This window comes from Cherax quadricarinatus, chromosome 5, assembly GCF_038502225.1.
Source record: "Cherax quadricarinatus isolate ZL_2023a chromosome 5, ASM3850222v1, whole genome shotgun sequence".
In the NCBI taxonomy this organism is placed as follows: Eukaryota; Metazoa; Arthropoda; class Malacostraca; order Decapoda; family Parastacidae; genus Cherax; species Cherax quadricarinatus.
In genome coordinates this window covers 17,182,814-17,206,332 of record NC_091296.1, presented here as the reverse complement: position 1 = coordinate 17,206,332, position 23,519 = coordinate 17,182,814, and the positions used below count along the sequence as shown (strand labels likewise).

The 23,519-nt window shown below is 48.9% G+C and overlaps 1 protein-coding gene across 7 annotated transcripts in view; it reads right to left on the bottom strand.

The window, feature by feature from the left end:
* LOC128684832 (F-box/LRR-repeat protein 20-like) overlaps positions 1-23,519 on the bottom strand; it is a 169,666-nt gene that overhangs the window by 112,445 nt on the left and 33,702 nt on the right. The window lies entirely within an intron of this gene.

Here is a 23,519-nt window from a genome sequence, read left to right as displayed (position 1 = left end):
TGCACTGGGTCACACGCTGCTGGTGCTGAGATTCCGCACTGGGTCACACGCTCCTGGTGCTGTGACTCAGCACTGGGTCACACACTACTGGTGCTGTGAGTTCGCACTGGGTCACATGCTGCTGGTGCTGAGTCCTCACTGGGTCACACGCTGCTGGTGCTGTGAGTCCGCACTGGGTCACATGCTGCTGGTGCTGTGAGTCCGCACTGGGTCTCACGCTGCTGGTGCTGAGTCCGCACTGGGTCACACGCTGCTGGTGCTGAGTCCGCACTGGGTCACACGCTGCTGGTGCTGAAAGTCCGCACTGGGTCACACGCTGCTGGTGCTGAGAGTCCGCACTGGGTCACACGCTGCTGGTGCTGAGAGTCCGCACTGGGTCACACGCTCCTGGTGCTAATAGTCCGCACTGGGTCACACGCTGCTGGTGCTGTAACTCCGCACTGAGTCACACGCTGCTGGTGCTGAGTCCGCACTGGGTCACACGCTGCTGGTGCTGAAAGTCCGCACTGGGTCACACGCTGCTGGTGCTGAGAGTCCGCACTGGGTCACACGCTGCTGGTGCTGAGAGTCCGCACTGGGTCACACGCTCCTGGTGCTAATAGTCCGCACTGGGTCACACGCTGCTGGTGCTGTAACTCCGCACTGAGTCACACGCTGCTGGTGCTAATAGTCCGCACTGGGTCACACGCTGCTGGTGCTGTGAGTCCGCACTGGGTCACACGCTGCTGGTGCTGTGAGTCCGCACTGGGTCACACGCTGCTGGTGCTGTGAGTCCGCACTGGGTCACACGCTGCTGGTGCTGTGAGTCCGCACTGGGTCACACGCTGCTGGTGCTGTGAGTCCGCACTGGGTCACACGCTGCTGGTGCTGAGACTCCGCACTGGGTCACACGCTGCTGGTGCTGTGTCTGCACTGGGTCACACGCTGCTGGTGCTGTGAGTCCGCACTGGGTCACACGCTGCTGGTGCTGTGAGTCCGCACTGGGTCACACGCTGCTGGTGCTGTGAGTCCGCACTGGGTCACACGCTGCTGGTGCTGTGAGTCCGCACTGGGTCACACGCTGCTGGTGCTGTGAGTCCGCACTGGGTCACACGCTGCTGGTGCTGTGAGCCCGCACTGGGTCACACGCTGCTGGTGCTGTGAGTCCGCACTGGGTCACACGCTGCTGGTGCTGTGAGTCCGCACTGGGTCACACGCTGCTGGTGCTGAGTCCGCACTGGGTCACACGCTGCTGGTGCTAATAGTCCGCACTGGGTCACATGCTGCTGGTGCTGTAACTCCGCACTGGGTCACACGCTGCTGGTGCTAATAGTATGCACTGGGTCACACGCTGCTGGTGCTGAGATTCCGCACTGGGTCACACGCTCCTGGTGCTGTGACTCAGCACTGGGTCACACACTACTGGTGCTGTGAGTTCGCACTGGGTCACATGCTGCTGGTGCTGAGTCCTCACTGGGTCACACGCTGCTGGTGCTGTGAGTCCGCACTGGGTCACATGCTGCTGGTGCTGTGAGTCCGCACTGGGTCTCACGCTGCTGGTGCTGAGTCCGCACTGGGTCACACGCTGCTGGTGCTGAGTCCGCACTGGGTCACACGCTGCTGGTGCTGAAAGTCCGCACTGGGTCACACGCTGCTGGTGCTGAGAGTCCGCACTGGGTCACACGCTGCTGGTGCTGAGAGTCCGCACTGGGTCACACGCTCCTGGTGCTAATAGTCCGCACTGGGTCACACGCTGCTGGTGCTGTAACTCCGCACTGAGTCACACGCTGCTGGTGCTAATAGTCCGCACTGGGTCACACGCTGCTGGTGCTGTGAGCCCGCACTGGGTCACACGCTGCTGGTGCTAATAGTTTACACTGGGTCACACGCTGCTGGTGCTGTGAGCCCGCACTGGGTCACACGCTGCTGGTGCTGTGAGTCCACACTGGGTCACACGCTGCTGGTGCTGTGAGTCCGCACTGGGTCACACGCTGCTGGTGCTGTGAGTCCGCACTGGGTCACACGCTGCTGGTGCTGTGAGTCCGCACTGGGTCACACGCTGCTGGTGCTGTGAGTCCGCACTGGGTCACACGCTGCTGGTGCTGTGAGTCCGCACTGGGTCACACGCTGCTGGTGCTGAGACTCCGCACTGGGTCACACGCTGCTGGTGCTGTGTCTGCACTGGGTCACACGCTGCTGGTGCTGTGAGTCCGCACTGGGTCACACGCTGCTGGTGCTGTAACTCCGCACTGAGTCACACGCTGCTGGTGCTGAGTCCGCACTGGGTCACACGCTGCTGGTGCTGAAAGTCCGCACTGGGTCACACGCTGCTGGTGCTGAGAGTCCGCACTGGGTCACACGCTGCTGGTGCTGAGAGTCCGCACTGGGTCACACGCTCCTGGTGCTAATAGTCCGCACTGGGTCACACGCTGCTGGTGCTGTAACTCCGCACTGAGTCACACGCTGCTGGTGCTAATAGTCCGCACTGGGTCACACGCTGCTGGTGCTGTGAGTCCGCACTGGGTCACACGCTGCTGGTGCTGTGAGTCCGCACTGGGTCACACGCTGCTGGTGCTGTGAGTCCGCACTGGGTCACACGCTGCTGGTGCTGAGAGTCCGCACTGGGTCACACGCTGCTGGTGCTGTGAGTCCGCACTGGGTCACACGCTGCTGGTGCTGAGACTCCGCACTGGGTCACACGCTGCTGTTGCTGTGTCTGCACTGGGTCACACGCTGCTGGTGCTGTGAGTCCGCACTGGGTCACACGCTGCTGGTGCTGTGAGTCCGCACTGGGTCACACGCTGCTGGTGCTGTGAGTCCGCACTGGGTCACACGCTGCTGGTGCTGTGAGGCCGCACTGGGTCACACGCTGCTGGTGCTGTGAGTCCGCACTAGGTTACACGCTGCTGGTGCTGTGAGCCCGCACTGGGTCACACGCTGCTGGTGCTGTGAGTCCGCACTGGGTCACACGCTGCTGGTGCTGTGACTCCGCACTGGGTCACACGCTGCTGGTGCTGAGTCCGCACTGGGTCACACGCTGCTGGTGCTAATAGTCCGCACTGGGTCACATGCTGCTGGTGCTGTAACTCCGCATTGGGTCACACGCTGCTGGTGCTAATAGTATGCACTGGGTCACACGCTGCTGGTGCTGAGATTCCGCACTGGGTCACACGCTCCTGGTGCTGTGACTCAGCACTGGGTCACACACTACTGGTGCTGTGAGTTCGCACTGGGTCACATGCTGCTGGTGCTGAGTCCTCACTGGGTCACACGCTGCTGGTGCTGTGAGTCCGCACTGGGTCACATGCTGCTGGTGCTGTGAGTCCGCACTGGGTCTCACGCTGCTGGTGCTGAGTCCGCACTGGGTCACACGCTGCTGGTGCTGAGTCCGCACTGGGTCACACGCTGCTGGTGCTGAAAGTCCGCACTGGGTCACACGCTGCTGGTGCTGAGAGTCCGCACTGGGTCACACGCTGCTGGTGCTGAGAGTCCGCACCGGGTCACACGCTCCTGGTGCTAATAGTCCGCACTGGGTCACACGCTGCTGGTGCTGTAACTCCGCACTGAGTCACACGCTGCTGGTGCTAATAGTCCGCACTGGGTCACACGCTGCTGGTGCTGTGAGCCCGCACTGGGTCACACGCTGCTGGTGCTAATAGTTTACACTGGGTCACACGCTGCTGGTGCTGTGAGCCCGCACTGGGTCACACGCTGCTGGTGCTGTGAGTCCACACTGGGTCACACGCTGCTGGTGCTGTGAGTCCGCACTGGGTCACACGCTGCTGGTGCTGTGAGTCCGCACTGGGTCACACGCTGCTGGTGCTGTGAGTCCGCACTGGGTCACACGCTGCTGGTGCTGTGAGTCCGCACTGGGTCACACGCTGCTGGTGCTGTGAGTCCGCACTGGGTCACACGCTGCTGGTGCTGAGACTCCGCACTGGGTCACACGCTGCTGGTGCTGTGTCTGCACTGGGTCACACGCTGCTGGTGCTGTGAGTCCGCACTGGGTCACACGCTGCTGGTGCTGTGAGTCCGCACTGGGTCACACGCTGCTGGTGCTGTGAGTCCGCACTGGGTCACACGCTGCTGGTGCTGTGAGTCCGCACTGGGTCACACGCTGCTGGTGCTGTGAGTCCGCACTGGGTTACACGCTGCTGGTGCTGTGAGCCCGCACTGGGTCACACGCTGCTGGTGCTGTGAGTCCGCACTGGGTCACACGCTGCTGGTGCTGTGACTCCGCACTGGGTCACACGCTGCTGGTGCTGAGTCCGCACTGGGTCACACGCTGCTGGTGCTAATAGTCCGCACTGGGTCACATGCTGCTGGTGCTGTAACTCCGCACTGGGTCACACGCTGCTGGTGCTAATAGTATGCACTGGGTCACACGCTGCTGGTGCTGAGATTCCGCACTGGGTCACACGCTGCTGGTGCTGTGACTCAGCACTGGGTCACACACTACTGGTGCTGTGAGTTCGCACTGGGTCACATGCTGCTGGTGCTGAGTCCTCACTGGGTCACACGCTGCTGGTGCTGTGAGTCCGCACTGGATCACACGCTGCTGGTGCTGTGAGTCCGCACTGGGTCACACGTTGCTGGTGCTGAGTCCGCACTGGGTCACACGCTGCTGGTGCTGAGTCCGCACTGGGTCACACGCTGCTGGTGCTGAAAGTCCGCACTGGGTCACACGCTGCTGGTGCTGAGAGTCCGCACTGGGTCACACGCTGCTGGTGCTGAGAGTCCGCACTGGGTCACACGCTCCTGGTGCTAATAGTCCGCACTGGGTCACACGCTGCTGGTGCTGTAACTCCGCACTGAGTCACACGCTGCTGGTGCTAATAGTCCGCACTGGGTCACACGCTGCTGGTGCTGTGAGCCCGCACTGGGTCACACGCTGCTGGTGCTAATAGTTTACACTGGGTCACACGCTGCTGGTGCTGTGAGCCCGCACTGGGTCACACGCTGCTTGTGCTAATAGTCCGCACTGGGTCACACGCTGCTGGTGCTAATAGTCCGCACTGGGTCACACGCTGCTGGTGCTGTGAGTCCGCACTGGGTCACAAGCTGCTGGTGCTAATAGTCCACTCTGGGTCACACGCTGCTGGTGATGCGAGTCCTCACTGGGTCAAACGCTGCCGGTGTTAATAGTCCGCACTGGGTCACCAGCTGCTGGTGCTGAGTACGCACTGGGTCACACGCAGCTGGTGCTAATAGTCCGCACTGGGTCACACGCTGCTGGTGCTGAGAGTCCGCGCTGGGTCACACGCAGCTGGTGCTAACAGTCCGCACTGGGTCACACGCTGCTGGTGCTGAGGGTCCGCACTGGGTCGCATGTTGCTGGTGCCAAGAGTCCGCACTGAGTCACACACTGCTGGTGCTGAGAGTCCACACTGGGTCACACGCTGCTGGTGCGGAGAGTCCGCACTGAGTCACTGCTGGTGCTGAGAGTCCGCACTGGATCACACGCTGCTGGTGCTGAGAGTCCGCACTGGGTCACACGCTGCTGGTGCCGAGAGTTCGCACTGAGTCACTGCTGGTGCTGAGAGTCCGCACTGAGTCGCACACTGCTGGTGCTGAGAGTCCGCACTGAGTCACTGCTGGTGCTGAGAGTCCGCACTGAGTCGCACACTGCTGGTGCTGAGAGTCCGCACTGGGTCACACGCTGCTGGTGATGAGAGTCCTCACTGGTTCACACGCTGCTGGTGCTGAGACTCCGCACTGAGTCACTGCTGGTGCTGAGAGTCCGCACTGAGTCACATACTGCTGGTGCTGAGAGTCCGCACTGAGTCATTGCTGGTGCTGAGAATGCGCACTGAGTCACTGCTGGTGCTTAGAGTCCGCATTGAGTCACTGCTGGTGCTGAGAGTCCGCACTGAGTCACTGCTGGTGCTGAGAGTCCGCACTGGGTCACACGCTGCTGGTGATGAGAGTCCTCACTGGTTCACACGCTGCTGGTGCTGAGACTCCGCACTGAGTCACTGCTGGCGCTGAGAGTCCGCACTGAGTCACACACTGCTGGTGCTGAGAGTCCGCACTGAGTCACACATTGCTGGTGGTAAGAGTCCGCACTGAGTCACACACTGGCGCTGAGAGTCCGCACTGAGTCACACACTGCTGGTGCTGAGAGTCCGCACTGAGTCGCACACTGCTGGTGGTAAGAGTCCGCACTGAGTCACACACTGCTGGCGCTGAGAGTCCGCACTGAGTCACACACTGCTTGCGCTGAGAGTCCGCACTGAGTCACACACTGCTGGTGGTAAGAGTCCGCACTGAGTCACACACTGCTGGCGCTGAGAGTCCGCACTGAGTCACACACTGCTGGTGGTAAGAGTCCGCAGTGGGTCACACGCTGCTGGTGCTGAGAGTCCGCACTGAGTCACACACTGCTGGTGCTGAGAGTCCGCACTGGGTCACACGCTGCTGGTGCCGCAGGTCAACACTGGACACTGCACTTATTTCCGCTGACTTAAGTGTTTTCATGATTACAGAAGTGCCCTTAGATATTTAGACACCTGCACATATCAAAGAATTATAGCCTCTAAAAGAGGTTTCCCTCCTATTTTCTATAATTTAATTCTGTTATTTTCATAATATTTGATTTTTTAATTTTCTACTTTTTTTTTGAATCATCAAGTCTTGTCATGCTTTATTAATGAACATCACGTGATGTGAGTTTTAATATTTTATGAGGCGAACCGGTAGAGTATGTGGTAAAAAAGAGAAGCAAATGCCGTATTATGTGTATCTTGCATAGCACAGAATACTCGCAGGTAAGACCCTGTGTGGGTGAAAGGGAGATTTTGGATAGTGGAAGATAAGTGGAGGAGAGGTAGGGATAAGAGAAATTAGAGAAAGTGCCGGGGCTAAATCCAGCTGCCTTTGTTGACAACGTTTCACCCCCACAGTGTGCTTCATGGAGTCCCAAACAGACTTGTGATTTGATAAAGCCCACTGTGTAGGCGAAACGTTGTCAATAAAAAATAGCATTGTGCTTGCATTTGTGTGTGTATTTCCATCGTGTCAGTACTTTAAACCACTTCCCTCCACAGTAAGTAGACCCGTAGCAAGGCCTTCATGAGGGCATCCATTCTTCTAGCTGGAGGGAAGAACAAAAGAGTCATAATTTCAGAGTTGTGGAGAATCCTTGCCAGTACCTCGTCTCGCCAGGGAAATACTTTGAATATAAATCTTGTATACACATGGCTACTAATTCAACTAGGCCATAGTTTGGTACTTGATTTTAAGAATTTGAAGAAAGCTAACAGTATTTTTTTTCCATGAGCGTGTTATCAAAGAATCACGAGGGACATCGAAGCAAGAGTTTAGTAACACGATACCCGTGAATAAATGGTTTACAAAACCGACTAGTTGATAAATGAGACACTTGTGCAACATATAGGTATCTTTATTCCAGAATAAAGGTACCCAAATGTTGCACAAGTGTCTCATTTATCAGCATGATACTTGCCTACACTTCAGTCACCTTCACGATGTATTTTTTTTTTTATTTACCATCAACGTTTTGCGTCATTCTCTGACAACCCTGTAACAGAATGAAGACGAATGGTTTTGGGGACCTGACGAGCTGTTGGAGTGTTTGCAGGGTAATATTTTTTGAAGGGATTTAGGGAAACCAGTTAGCCGGACTTGAGTCCTGGAAATGGAAAGTACAATGCCTGCACTTTAAAGGAGGAGTTTGGGATATTGGCAGTTTGGAGTGACTGATTATTATTATTATAATCAAGGGGGAAGCGCTAAACCCGGAGGATTATACAGCGCCTGGGTGGGGGGGATGTGGAAGGCATTCAGGCTTAATTCGGGGAACTGGAGCACAGATCCAATTCCCTAAATCAAGAGCCCCTCACCAACATCAAGGAACCTTCCTTGAGGGGTTGGAGTGACTGAACTGTCGTATCTGAGCGCCTCTGCAAAGACAGTGATTATGTACGAGTGATGGTGAAAGTGTTGAATGATAATGATTTTTCGTTCTTTTGGGGCACCGTACCTTGGTGGGAAACAGCCGACGTGCAATAACAATATATATATATATATATATATATATATATATATATATATATATATATATATATATATATATATATATATATATATATATATATATATATATATTGTTATTACTCACTGAAAAGTACTAAGCTTTTTTGAGTTATATAGCCACTGGGGAATGGTAGGTAATCTTGTTTGATCCTTTAATGCAAAAATAACACCAGCACAGTTTTATAGATTTAATACAGAGTGGAGGTCAATACCGGTCAGTCCACTGACCATCATACAGGATTTCCCTCTAGTCTAGAGCTTTACACAGAACGCAACTTCTCAAGATCATGGTGCATCAAGTGCATCTCGCCCTTGTATCCAGTATAGTGTAATAAACGAACTGGCTGGTTGGTTAATGGGGTTTAATGCCTGTCGAGTACACGAGGGTCATTAAGGCTTCACATAACCTTTTCACCATCAGTCAAAAATATTTTAATATCTAAAATAGGGATTAAAATGAACTCTCGATATATTTATAGTAAGAGTTCTTCTGAGGCAATTACCGCTCTCTTTGTACATATCCTGACAAAAATAAATACATCTAAGAGTTATCATTACTCACTGAGGTAGATTTGAGAGTTAGCACCCCTTACTGATGTAGATCTAAGTAAATGTTAGCACAATAACACTCACGCTTGCATCCTTATATATACATAAATGTAAAATAACAGGATTTTGTGAGAAAAAGCACAAATGTACAAGAAATTCCCAGATATTGTATCAGCGGCATCAATAAAAATCTCAGGAGAGTATTATAACTTTGCTTGTTGTGAAAATACTTAATAAGCGCCGTAACTTGCTTAGCCAAGCTGATTATCTTCCAGGTTCCTGACCAATAAATGTGCTATTTTTATCTTTCCACTGCTGCCCACAAGATCGCTTTGGTAAAGGTAGCAAAGCAAAATCCTTCTTGGTATACCAGTTTTCTTTCATTTTCCCCCCAACTCCTTTTCCTCTAATTTCTACCCCCTCCCCCCCAACCCTCACTCTCTCTCTCTCTCTCATTAAATTATCTTCGCAAAAAAATATCCCGACATAGTTTCCGAGGAAAATGATTTAATTCATTATTGGAGACATGATCATAGAATTCTTTAAAGTCAGAATTAATTACAGAGAATCAACGTGGGTTTTGCCATAAATGATTTTACTCAACCGACCAGAAATCTCGTCCTCCAGTTTCAACAGATAGCGTGGAGTAGCCAACGCTTCAAGCAGTGACTGTCTTTCCCCTGCTGCCAGACGTAATTTACCCGTTTGTTATTTCGTTATTGGTGGTTAATTGCGCGTAAATAAAGGTTGATTAGTTAATGTGGTTTAAATCCCTGTTAACAACACGAGGGTCATTAAGACTGCGTGTAACCTATTCACTACCAGTCAAGAATACTTTAAGCCCTCTAGTAGGTTTTAACGTAAACTCTAAGTATATATAAATACACTGAAAGATATACACCTCACGTTGTGTATATCCTGTGTTTATAAAGGTCAGTTTAGGTCAGTCTTTTTCTAAGTTTTACTTTCACATTTCAGTGTCGGTATGTGAATAAAAATGAACTTTTAAAATGCATTGTTTGACATGGGAATACCTTTAGAAGGTACAATATTAATGATGTGTAAAAACATAAATAACACCAAATTTCATCAGAGTTTTTATTAAGACACTTTCAAAGCCTTCCATTGAACATATTAACATGGTGGTAGTGGTAATTTATTAGTCAGAAAAATGTTTCCTGACGCGGGTGTTGCAGGACAAGTGTCTCGACACGGTTATTGTCATATAATGATCCGCTAACTGCATCTTCCATTCATATAAGCCAGCCTTAGGCTGGCCTCCCGACAGGCACATAGCCACGGGTAGTCACTGCATTAAGGGGCACTGCCTTCCCTATTTTTTTCTATGCATTTCTTAGTACGGTTATCTGTTTAGTTCAAATGAAATATTTACGTATTGTATATTAACAGTGTTCCTTACTTCAGCTATGATGGAAGCTTTCGTGATACAAACTGCTAGCCCTAAATATCAACTAGTTTAGCTAGCAGTTGAGGAAACTAGAGCACGTTCAGTAGAGGATATTTTGCCACAGTTATGAAAACAAACCAGGAAGATAATTATCTGATGTATTATAGTTACTTAATTCTGTATTACTGCACAATATTTCGGCTTTGTGCTGTTTGATGGAGTATTTTTAATACACGATTATTTTCTTATACTTTGCGCATGGAAAAAAATAATTGTTGGTTTCCTTTAATTTCTTAAAATCAAGCCCATAATTATAATCTTAAATTAGTAGCCTAAAATATCCAAGATTCATTATCACTGCATTCCTGTGACAACACGAGGCACTGTTGCAAGGCTTCTCCCTACCTTAAAACATTTATCACCCCCCTCCCCCCATCCCCCAAATTCTTGGATTCCTCCCACATCATGTGATGTGGATTGAACATATATTTCTTAAATGAAAGATAATCACACTAGTTATTTCAAATGTAGGTACAAAATAAAAGATCAAAATCTTTTAGACAATATAATCCTTTGATATTTGGAAGTGTCCAGATATCAAAGGAAATATAATCAGGAGAAGGTGTATATTAGCAGCCTTAGGAAAGATAAATTAGCCTAGCCTTAAACTAGATATGTATAGATTGCTCGTGATCCCAGAAGAATATTCATATATATATATATATATATATATATATATATATATATATATATATATATATATATATATATATATATATATATATATATATATATATATATCACATAATCAAAGCACTCAGTACTTCAGTTCTCCTAAGAGACCTACGAGTTATTACTCAACCCTCTCTGAAGTTCCAGGTTCTGATCAGCACGTTAGTTACCATTTTGTCCTCGGCACATTTCAGTTAGACACTAGGCCTGTTGTATATATGTGTGTGTGGGGCGGGGTAAGAGGCCCGAGAGTTATAACTCAACATTCAAGAATTCCTGCATTGTAACTAAACACCCTTAAAAGACGCAGGAACTATATATCAGTACCTCTTAGAGGGTCGAGAACTGGAATTCAGTGCTGTTGAACACAGCATATTTATACAGTAAACACTCAACTGTTTATATTACAACTCTCATAAATATCTAAAATCCTTAAGTACAGTAAGAAAACAAGAAAGAAGTAAGTCGTATGTTGGTACATCGTAGCGCTTTCCTTAGAGGTCTACAAAGGTAATAATAAAACAGTATTTATGAAAGTGGTCGCAGTTTAAAATATGTCGAATTTGAAAATGCTACTGAAAAAGTAAATTTCATTATTTTTCAGTTTTACTTTGTCCTATATTTTAAATTCTCAAGCTTGTAATTTATTAGTTATTAGTTTTGAAAGAAATTGGCAGTAGGCCTCCAAGCACAGCTCTTCAGGAATTCACGGATAAAACGTTAAAAAAGACCTGGGCGAATTAATACTTTTACAGACCATCAACAATCAGATTCTTCCTCTATGCACAGACTTGGCAAGTTTGAAGCCTTTGGTCACAGAGGTTCTCATGTCATAACACAGAAACATAAGAGGATTAAGTGAGCTAGTGGTAAACCAAGAACAAACTCACTCATCATTTAATAAAGTTGGTTTTGGTTCTCATTCTTCACCACTAGACAACAACACCCACGAGACAAACGCACAAATGGAGAAAAATCATAACAGCATATATTAATGTCTTTGTAATGCAGATGAGTATGGTAATTTTAATTCCTTTGAGCTTTGGCTGCGTGGGAATTTGCTCACGCGTGTTGTTAGTTGATCTGTGTAGAACAACAGTTATGTGAAAACACTACCGCTGCATAACACCTGGTGTGTCAACACTACCGCTGCATAACACCTGGTGTGTCAACACTACCACTGCATAACACCTGGTGTGTCAACATTACCGCTGCATAACACCTGGTGTGTCAACACTACCGCTGCATAACACCTGGTGTGTCAACACTACCGCTGCATAACACCTGGTGTGTCAACACTACCGCTGCATAACACCTGGTGTGTCAACACTACCGCTGCATAACACCTGGTGTGTCAACACTACCGCTGCATAACACCTGATGTGTCAACACTACCGCTGCATAACACCTGGTGTGTCAACACTACCACTGCATAACACCTGGTGTGTCAACACTACCGCTGCATAACACCTGGTGTGTCAACACTACCGCTGCATAACACCTGGTGTGTCAACACTACCGCTGCATAACACCTGGTGTGTCAACACTACCGCTGCATAACACCTGGTGTGTCAACACTACCGCTGCATAACACCTGGTGTGTCAACACTACCGCTGCATAACACCTGGTGTGTCAACACTACCGCTGCATAACACTTGGTGTGTCAACACTACCGCTGCATAACACCTGGCGTGTCAACACTACCGCTGCATAACACCTGGTGTGTCAACACTACCGCTGCATAACACCTGGTGTGTCAACACTACCGCTGCATAACACCTGGTGTGTCAACACTACCGCTGCATAACACCTGGTGTGTCAACACTACCGCTGCATAACACCTGGTGTGTCAACACTACCGCTGCATAACACCTGGTGTGTCAACACTACCGCTGCATAACACCTGGTGTGTCAACACTACCGCTGCATAACACCTGGTGTGTCAACACTACCGCTGCATAACACCTGGTGTGTCAACACTACCGCTGCATAACACCTGGTGTGTCAACACTACCGCTGCATAACACCTGGTGTGTCAACACTACCGCTGCATAACACCTGGTGTGTCAACACTACCGCTGCATAACACCTGGTGTGTCAACACTACCGCTGCATAACACCTGGTGTGTCAACACTACCGCTGCATAACACGTGGTGTGTCATCACTACCGCTGCATAACACCTGGTGTGTCAACACTACCGCTGCATAACACGTGGTGTGTCAACACTACCGCTGCATAACACCTGGTGTGTCAACACTACCGCTGCATAACACGTGGTGTGTCAACACTACAGCTGCATAACACCTGGTGTGTCAACACTACCGCTGCATAACACCTGGTGTGTCAACACTACAGCTGCATAACACCTGGTGTGTCAACACTACCGCTGCATAACACGTGGTGTGTCAACACTACCGCTGCATAACACCTGGTGTGTCAACACTACCGCTGCATAACACCTGGTGTGTCAACACTACCGCTGCATAACACCTGGTGTGTCAACACTACCGCTACATACCAGCTGGTGTGTCAACACTACCGCTACATACCAGCTGGTGTGTCAACACTACCGTTACATACCAGCTGGTGTGTCAACACTACCGCTACATACCAGCTTGTGTGTCAACACTACCGCTACATACCAGCTGGTGTGTCAACACTACCGCTACATACCAGCTGGTGTGTCAACACTACCGCTACATACCAGCTGGTGTGTCAACACTACCGCTACATACCAGCTGGTGTGTCAACACTACCGCTACATACCAGCTGGTGTGTCAACACTACCGCTACATACCAGCTGGTGTGTCAACACTACCGCTACATACCAGCTGGTGTGTCAACACTACCGCTACGTACCAGTTGGTGTGTCAACACTACCGCTACGTACCAGCTGGTGTGTCAACACTACCGCTACATACCAGCTGGTGTGTCAACACTACCGCTACATACCAGCTGGTGTGTCAACACTACCGCTACATACCAGCTGGTGTGTCAACACTACCGCTGCATAACACCTGGTGTGTCAACACTACCGCTGCATAACACCTGGTGTGTCAACACTACCGCTGCATAACACCTGGTGTGTCAACACTACCGCTGCATAACACCTGGTGTGTCAACACTACCGCTGCATAACACCTGGTGTGTCAACACTAGCTGCATAACACCTGGTGTGTCAACACTACCGCTACATAACACCTGGTGTGTCAACACTACCGCTGCATAACACCTGGTGTGTCAACACTACCGCTGCATAACACCTGGTGTGTCAACACTACCGCTGCATAACACCTGGTGTGTCAACACTACCGCTGCATAACACCTGGTGTGTCAACACTACCGCTGCATAACACCTGGTGTGTCAACACTACCGTTGCATAACACCTGGTGTGTCAACACTACCGCTGCATAACACCTGGTGTGTCAACACTACCGCTGCATAACACGTGGTGTGTCAACACTACCGCTGCATAACACCTGGTGTGTCACCACTACCGCTGCATAACACGTGGTGTGTCAACACTACCGCTGCATAACACCTGGTGTGTCAACACTACCACTGCATAACACGTGGTGTGTCAACACTACAGCTGCATAACACCTGGTGTGTCAACACTACCGCTGCATAACACGTGGTGTGTCAACACTACCGCTGCATAACACCTGGTGTGTCAACACTACCGCTGCATAACACGTGGTGTGTCAACACTACCGCTGCATAACACCTGGTGTGTCAACACTACCGCTGCATAACACCTGGTGTGTCAACACTACCGCTGCATAACACCTGGTGTGTCAACACTACCGCTACATACCAGCTGGTGTGTCAACACTACCGCTGCATAACACCTGGTGTGTCAACACTACCGCTACATACCAGCTGGTGTGTCAACACTACCGCTACATACCAGCTGGTGTGTCAACACTACCGCTACATACCAGCTGGTGTGTCAACACTACCGCTGCATAACACCTGGTGTGTCAACACTACCGCTACATACCAGCTGGTGTGTCAACACTACCGCTACATACCAGCTGGTGTGTCAACACTACCGCTACATACCAGCTGGTGTGTCAACACTACCGCTACATACCAGCTGGTGTGTCAACACTACCGCTACATACCAGCTGGTGTGTCAACACTACCGCTACATACCAGCTGGTGTGTCAACACTACCGCTACATACCAGCTGGTGTGTCAACACTACCGCTACATACCAGCTGGTGTGTCAACACTACCGCTACATACCAGCTGGTGTGTCAACACTACCGCTACATACCAGCTGGTGTGTCAACACTACCGCTACATACCAGCTGGTGTGTCAACACTACCGCTACATACCAGCTGGTGTGTCAACACTACCGCTACATACCAGCTGGTGTGTCAACACTACCGCTACATACCAGCTGGTGTGTCAACACTACCGCTACATACCAGCTGGTGTGTCAACACTACCGCTACATACCAGCTGGTGTGTCAACACTACCGCTACATACCAGCTGGTGTGTCAACACTACCGCTACATACCAGCTGGTGTGTCAACACTACCGCTACATACCAGCTGGTGTGTCAACACTACCGCTACATACCAGCTGGTGTGTCAGCACTACCGCTACATACCAGCTGGTGTGTCAGCACTACCGCTACATACCAGCTGGTGTGTCAGCACTACCGCTACATACCAGCTGGTGTGTCAGCACTACCGCTACATACCAACTGGTGTGTCAACACTACCGCTACATACCAGCTGGTGTGTCAACACTACCGCTACATACCAGCTGGTGTGTCAACACTACCGCTACATACCAGCTGGTGTGTCAACACTACCGCTACATACCAGCTGGTGTGTCAACACTACCGCTACATACCAGCTGGTGTGTCAACACTACCGCTACATACCAGCTGGTGTGTCAGCACTACCGCTACATACCAGCTGGTGTGTCAGCACTACCGCTACATACCAGCTGGTGTGTCAGCACTACCGCTACATACCAGCTGGTGTGTCAGCACTACCGCTACATACCAGCTGGTGTGTCAGCACTACCGCTACATACCAGCTGGTGTGTCAACACTACCGCTACATACCAGCTGGTGTGTCAACACTACCGCTACATACCAGCTGGTGTGTCAACACTACCGTTACATACCAGCTGGTGTGTCAACACTACCGCTACATACCAGCTGGTGTGTCAACACTACCGCTACATACCAGCTGGTGTGTCAACACTACCGCTACATACCAGCTGGTGTGTCAACACTACCGCTACATACCAGCTGGTGTGTCAACACTACCGCTACATACCAGCTGGTGTGTCAACACTACCGCTAAATACCAGCTGGTGTGTCAACACTACCGCTACATACCAGCTGGTGTGTCAACACTACCGCTACATACCAGCTGGTGTGTAAACACTACCGCTACATACCAGCTGGTGTGTCAACACTACCGCTACATACCAGCTGGTGTGTCAACACTACCGCTACGTACCAGCTGGTGTGTCAACACTACCGCTACATACCAGCTGGTGTGTCAACAGTACCGCTACGTACCAGCTGGTGTGTCAACACTACCGCTACGTACCAGCTGGTGTGTCAACACTACCGCTACATACCAGCTGGTGTGTCAACACTACCGCTACATACCAGCTGGTGTGTCAACACTACCGCTACATACCAGCTGGTGTGTCAACACTACCGCTACATACCAGCTGGTGTGTCAACACTACCGCTACATACCAGCTGGTGTGTCAACACTACCACTACATACCAGCTGGTGTGTCAACACTACCGCTACATACCAGCTGGTGTGTCAACACTACCGCTACATACCAGCTGGTGTGAAAACACTACCGCTACATACCAGCTGGTGTGTCAACACTACCGCTACATACCAGCTGGTGTGTCAACACTACCGCTACATACCAGCTGGTGTGTCAACACTACCGCTACATACCAGCTGGTGTGTCAACACTACCGCTACATACCAGCTGGTGTGTCAACACTACCGCTACATACCAGCTGGTGTGAAAACACTACCGCTACATACCAGCTGGTGTGTCAACACTACCGCTACATACCAGCTGGTGTGTCAACACTACCGCTACATACCAGCTTGTGTGAAAACACTACCGCTACATACCAGCTGGTGTGTCAACACTACCTCTACATACCAGCTGGTGTGTCAACACTACCGCTACATACCAGCTGGTGTGTCAACACTCCCACTACATACCAGCTGGTGTGTCAACACTACCACTACACACCAGATGGTATGTGTCAACACTACACACCAGTTCGTCTATATACTCTTAAACGCAAGCACAACATATCTCTTCCTGAGTCCCTGTGGGAGGTCAGTTTATACAACGTCATTGTTCGTTACATCCCACTTCTTTGCCACTCTTATTCTGAAGAAATACTTTCTGATATCCCAGTCGTTTGGGTGCTACTGTAGCCCAAGCAGCAGACAAGACATTATTTGGACAAGTTTCCTCCTCACAGATGATCGAAAATGTATGCTTGTTCAGCTATAAATATCTGTACACTATACTTTAATGTCTGTTCTGATTTTTTTTTTAATTTCAGACTATTCTTGTGGTTCTTTTCGGGGGCGGAAGCATGCCTTCGGAGAAGACTTACAAAAATATTTGGTGAGAATTCTTACATGTTACCTCTTTTTTTTTTCAGACCATCCCTGTGGTTCATTTCGGGGGTTTCACCGTGTCTTCGGATAAGACTTACAAAAATATTTGGAGTATTCTTACATGTTACCTCAAGGGTGTTTGTATTTTTTTCGCCTCGTATTCCATTTTATATATTGAAAAAAAAATGGTAACCTGCTTGCTATGAAAATAGCAGTTGTGCGGTAGAACATGGCCTCTGTAAGTTTCCAAAGCTTACAGTATGCGATGGAAACCATACCCCCGGCCGGGATTGAACCCGCGGTCATAGTCTCAAAACTCCAGCCCGTCGCGTTAGCCACTAGACCAGTTGGATGAATCTTATTGTGGCTAGCTGGTCTAGTGGCTAACGCGACGGGCTGGAGTTTTGAGACTCTATGACCGCGGGTTCAATCCCGGCCGGGGGTATGGTTTATTTGCAATCGTGTCATTACGATTTCTTGAGTCATGTATGCGATGGGTTGGTCAAATATCGTATTAAGGTGGGACAAGGGAGCTGGTACAGCACTGTATTCTTTTTTGACCTACCATCAGTTGATGGGAAACCGGCAGGCCGGATTTGAGTCCTGGAGATGGGAAGTAGAGTGCACTCTGAAGGAGGGGTGTTAATGTTGCAGTTTTATAACTGTAGTGTAAGCGCCCCTCTGGCAAGACAATGATGGAGTGAATGATGGTGAAAGTTTTCTTTTTTCGGGCCACCTTACTTTGCTGGGAAACGGTCGATGTGTTATATAATATATATGTGTGTGTAATAAATTATTTTTTTACTTTTTTCATGGGTTGCAGGGGAGCCGGGGCTTGTAAATTCTTGCTTCATGTACTATCCACACCAACTAACGATTTCCTGTATAAGTTGAATTAAAGGAATTACCTCCATAACCAGGCACTACCAGCTAGTGCCTGGTTATGTAGGTCTAATTTCAGCCTTCATTATTTTTCTTGCTCTCAGTCCGGGAGATTTTAGTACGCTCAGATACTACTAACAGAAGTTATGTTTACAAACATTACATCTCATAAGTGACTCGTTGACCAGGTCACGTGACGTCACATAGTTGACCTCCCACCACCAGGTCACGTGACGTCACATAGTTGACTTCCCAACACCAGGTCACGTGACGTCACATAGTTGACCTCCCAACACCAGGTCACGTGACGTCACATAGTTGGCCTCCCAACACCAGGTCACGTGACGTCACATAGTTGACCTCCCAACACCAGGTCACGTGACGTCACATAGTTGGCCTCCCAACACCAGGTCACGTGACGTCACATAGTTGGCCTCCCAACACCAGGTCACGTGACGTCACATAGTTGGCCTCCCAACACCAGGTCACGTGACGTCACATAGTTGACCTCCCAACACCAGGTCACGTGACGTCACATAGTTGGCCTCCCAACACCAGGTCACGTGACGTCACATAGTTGACCTCCCAACACCAGGTCACGTGACGTCACATAGTTGACCTCCCAACACCAGGTCACGTGACGTCACATAGTTGACCTCCCAACACCAGGTCACGTGACGTCACATAGTTGACCTCCCAACACCAGGTCACGTGACGTCACATAGTTGACCTCCCACCACCAGGTCACGTGACGTCACATAGTTGACCTCCCACCACCAGGTCACGTGACGTCACATAGTTGACCTCCCACCACCAGGTCACGTGACGTCACATAGTTGACCTCCCAACACCAGGTCACGTGACGTCACATAGTTGACCTCCCAACACCAGGTCACGTGACGTCACATAGTTGACCTCCCAACACCAGGTCACGTGACGTCACATAGTTGACCTCCCACCACCAGGTCACGTGACGTCACATAGTTGACCTCCCACCACCAGGTCACGTGACGTCACATAGTTGACCTCCCACCACCAGGTCACGTGACGTCACATAGTTGACCTCCCAACACCAGGTCACGTGACGTCACATAGTTGACCTCCCAACACCAGGTCACGTGACGTCACATAGTTGACCTCCCAACACCAGGTCACGTGACGTCACATAGTTGACCTCCCACCACCAGGTCACGTGGTCATAAATCAACAAAATCATTCTCTTCCTTCTAATCTAGAGAGCAAGGGATTAAGGACTGCTTATTACGTTTTTTTATATATAAAGTGAGTTTGTCTTATTGGTTCACGTGTGTGTGTGTGTGTGTGTGTGTGTGTGTACGTACTCGCCTAGTTATACTCACCTAGTTATGGTTGCAGGGGTCGAGTCACAGCTTCTGGCCCCATCTCTTCACTAGTCACTACTAGGTCACTCTTCCTGCTCCGCGAGCTTTATGATACCTCTTCTTAAAGCTATGTATGGATCCTGCTTCCATTATATCACTTTCCAGACTATTCCACTTCCTGACAACTCTGTGACTGAAGAAATACTTCCTAACATCCCTGTGATTCATCTGAGTCTTCAATTTCCAACTGTGACCCCTTGTTGCTGTGTCCCATCTCTGGAATATCCTGTCTCTGTCCACCCTGTCGATTCCTCAGTGTATTTTATATGTCGTTATCATATCCCCCCCCCCTATTTCTCCTGTCCTTCAGTGTCGTCAGGTCGATTTCCATTAGACTCGCCTCGTAGGACAAGCCCCTTAACTCCGGGACTAATCTTGTTGCAAAGCTTTGCACTTTCTCTAGTTTCCTTACGTGTTTGGCTAGGTGTGGGTTCCAAACTGGTGCTGCATACTCCAATATAGGCCTATCGTACACAGTGTACAGGGTCCTGAACGATTCCTTATTAAGATGTCAGAATGCTGTTCTTAGTTTGCTAGGCGCCGTTAAGCTGCAGCAGTTATTTGGTTGATGTGCATCTCAGGAGATGTGCCTGGTGTTATACTCACCCCAAGATATTTTTCCTTGAGTGAGGTTTGTAGTCTGTAGCCCCCTAGACTGTACTCCGTCTGCGGTCTTCTTTGCCCTTCCTCAATCTTCATGGCTTTGCACTTGGTGGCTTTGAACTCCAGGAGCAGTTGCTGGACCAGGTCTGCAGCCTATACAGATCCCTTTGTAGTTCTGCCTGGCCCTCGTCCGATTGAATTCTTCTCATCATGTGTGTGTGTGTGTGTGTGTGTTTTGAACCCCCCGAGTTAAGTTGGAGGGGTCGAGACTCAGGTCTTGGCCCCGCCTCCTGGACTACTTTGATCGGCAACATGATTTCTGGTGTCTTGAGCTTTATCATATCTGCTCATGAAGCTGTGTATTGAGTTTACCCCCACCATTGCCTCATCCAGGTTATTCCACTTTTCATCCAACCTCAGACTAAATACTTCCTTACATCCCTATGGCTCATATATGTCTTCAAGTTCCATCTGTGTACCCTTGATCCTGCTCCTTATCTGCCCTATTAATTTCCAAATGGTGTACTCCTTTCGGTTCATATAATAGCCTGGTAATAAACCCTTGGACCAATTCAAGCTTCACGTGCTTGACCATGTGTAGGCTCCATGCTGGGGCTGCGTACTCAATGATTTACCTAACATATATCGCATATAAAGTTCTGAAGGATTCATTATTCAGGTTCTTGAATGCTACCCAGATGTTTTCTAATCTTGCATATGCCGTTGACTTAGGTTTTGTGTGTATTTCTAGTGATACATTGATGTTATAGTCACCACTAGGTCCTTTTCACTCTAATATTTTGCAACTTTTGTTAGTCCATGCTGTACTGTGGTCCGGTCTGCCCTCACCTTCTCCAATTCACATAACTTTGCATTTGTTCAGGCTGATATCAAGAAGTCACTCGTTTGTAGGACATAATTTACCATCCCTAAATCCATGCAGGGTTTCTGTAAAGAATCTTCTCTCCACGTGCTTCAGTATTATTTTCTTTACTATGTTCCCTTGAACCTTTAACAGTAAACATATTAAATTACCGGCCTGTAGTTCGGCCTCTTTCTTTTTCAATTTTCTACCACTTGTTCATGTTGAAGAGACTGACTGTCTCCTTTTCTATTGAGACACAACGATTCTGAGTTACCAAAGCGAAATTGAGCGGGAATACTTTGTGAATCAGCGCGAGGGATAGGAGGACGCAACAATTTAGAAAAAGTTGTTGTGTAGATAGACAACAGAAGATAATTCTTTGCAAAAAGAGGTGATTATTGAAAGAGCTTGAAGAAAAAGCGTGCACAAGTATCACAGAAAACATGTAGAATACGTTGATCAAATAATTATAGCAGACGTGGCACTGTGAACATAACTACAAATAATTTGTTACGCATACATTTCTATTCCTAGAGGGGGCAGAAATAGCTAGGGTGAGGCAGTGTCACTCTGGCACTGATCATGAGTGCCATATGAAGGTCATCTACACCCGTTTCCTGTGATCTCATTGGCAAATGTCACGTCCCAGTAACATCTAAGGTCATGACTCAAACCCACCCCAATCCTTTCTCTCTCTCTCTCTCTCTCTCTCTCTCTCTCTCTCTCTCTCTCTCTCTCTCTCTCTCTCTCTCACCTTGACTCAAACATCTTGATGCCATGACTAAGAATATCCTTGAAATTGTAACTCACAAATCTATAAGGTCACGATTCACAAAGCTCTGAGGCCATCTTAGGTTGAAAGCTTCAGTTGTGTGCCCAAATGCACAGAACTCTTCTTACCTTCTCTTATTTTCTCCACCTGCCTTCGTTTGTTCTTTAAGGACAACCTCTTATTTATACTATTCTGCTATATTTCCGTTAAGGATTACTCCTTGTTTGTACCATTCCGTTACATTTCCTATAAGGACTACTGCTAGTTGCCAAGTCATCTTAGGACACAACTATACTAGAGGCGTTCAATTTGCAGCCCCCTGGTCTACAGAGCTGCGGACTTTTTACCATTTTTAGCGAAATATATTTTGCATAACTAGTTAACACATCTGAGGTACTGTTTCAGTAAGGCCTAACCTAAAATAGTTTGACCTAACCTAACCTGAGTCCCCGACACTACGTCTTTGTACAGTACCTGTACGTCTGGTGTACAGTACATGTTGATAAATTAGGCACATTTGGAACGATCGAGTACGTTGCCAAAACGTTTCGCTGTGCAACAGTCTTCCTAAGTCGGATACAGGTAAATGCAGCACTGGAAACAGCAGTAGTAGTATTGACGTGATCAGTCCGTCACTCTTGAACCGGAACTGAGATGTCCTGACTGTATACACCTTCACTTTCGTAGAATTTAGTCTGTTTAAATACTAGTATTCGTAGTGATTTCGTCAAAACTGATCAATGTCTAGTATAAAGTACCTACCAGACTGAGACACCAGTGCAGTATAAAGTACCTACCAGACTGAAACAGACACCAGTGCAGTATAGTGTTCCTTTATTGACTGTTCGTCTCTCTGCCAAGTGCCCACTTTTGTATTAATTCTCTTTCCATTTTATTACTGTCAAATAATTCTTATTTTAAATAACTAACAGGCTGTATTTCACCATTGTTGTGATAAAAAAAATCGTGCTGGTTGCGCGCGCGCGCGCACACACACACACACACACACACACACACACACACACACACACACACACACACACACACACACACACACACACACACACACACACACACACACATATATTATATAATTTCTAGTCATGTGAGTCACTATTGAAGAAACTTGGACGCTTCTGGTTTGTTCCGTGCGACCCTTAAAGGTGGGCAGATACGGGTGCTTTTGTTGCCAGTGAGAGGCTCTTAATCTAAGGAATTGAAGCTACACTTAATTTCCTTTGATCAGCCCTGATTACCGTCCATTCACCAGGCGCTGTATGGACCTTCAGGAATGATACCATCTATGATTTGAATAATAATAATGATAATTATAATAGTATTATACGTGTTGGCGTTCGAAAAAATCTCAAGTGCGTTGATACTGTACCTCCCAGACTTCCAGATCTCAAGCCCGGCTAGAATGTTGACTAGATTGATTTCTGTTAAGTGTCTGAACCTGAAAGTGGCAGCGGAAGGGCTTGTTTAAGAGGCACCTTTACCCCCTTGAGCGAGTCAGCTAAACAATACTTTTGGTACCACGAAGACACAGGAAAGCAAAGTCTGTTGTCATGTCACCGAACAGAGAGTTCGAACTCGGGGCAAGTCAGTCCTAAAACTAGCAGGC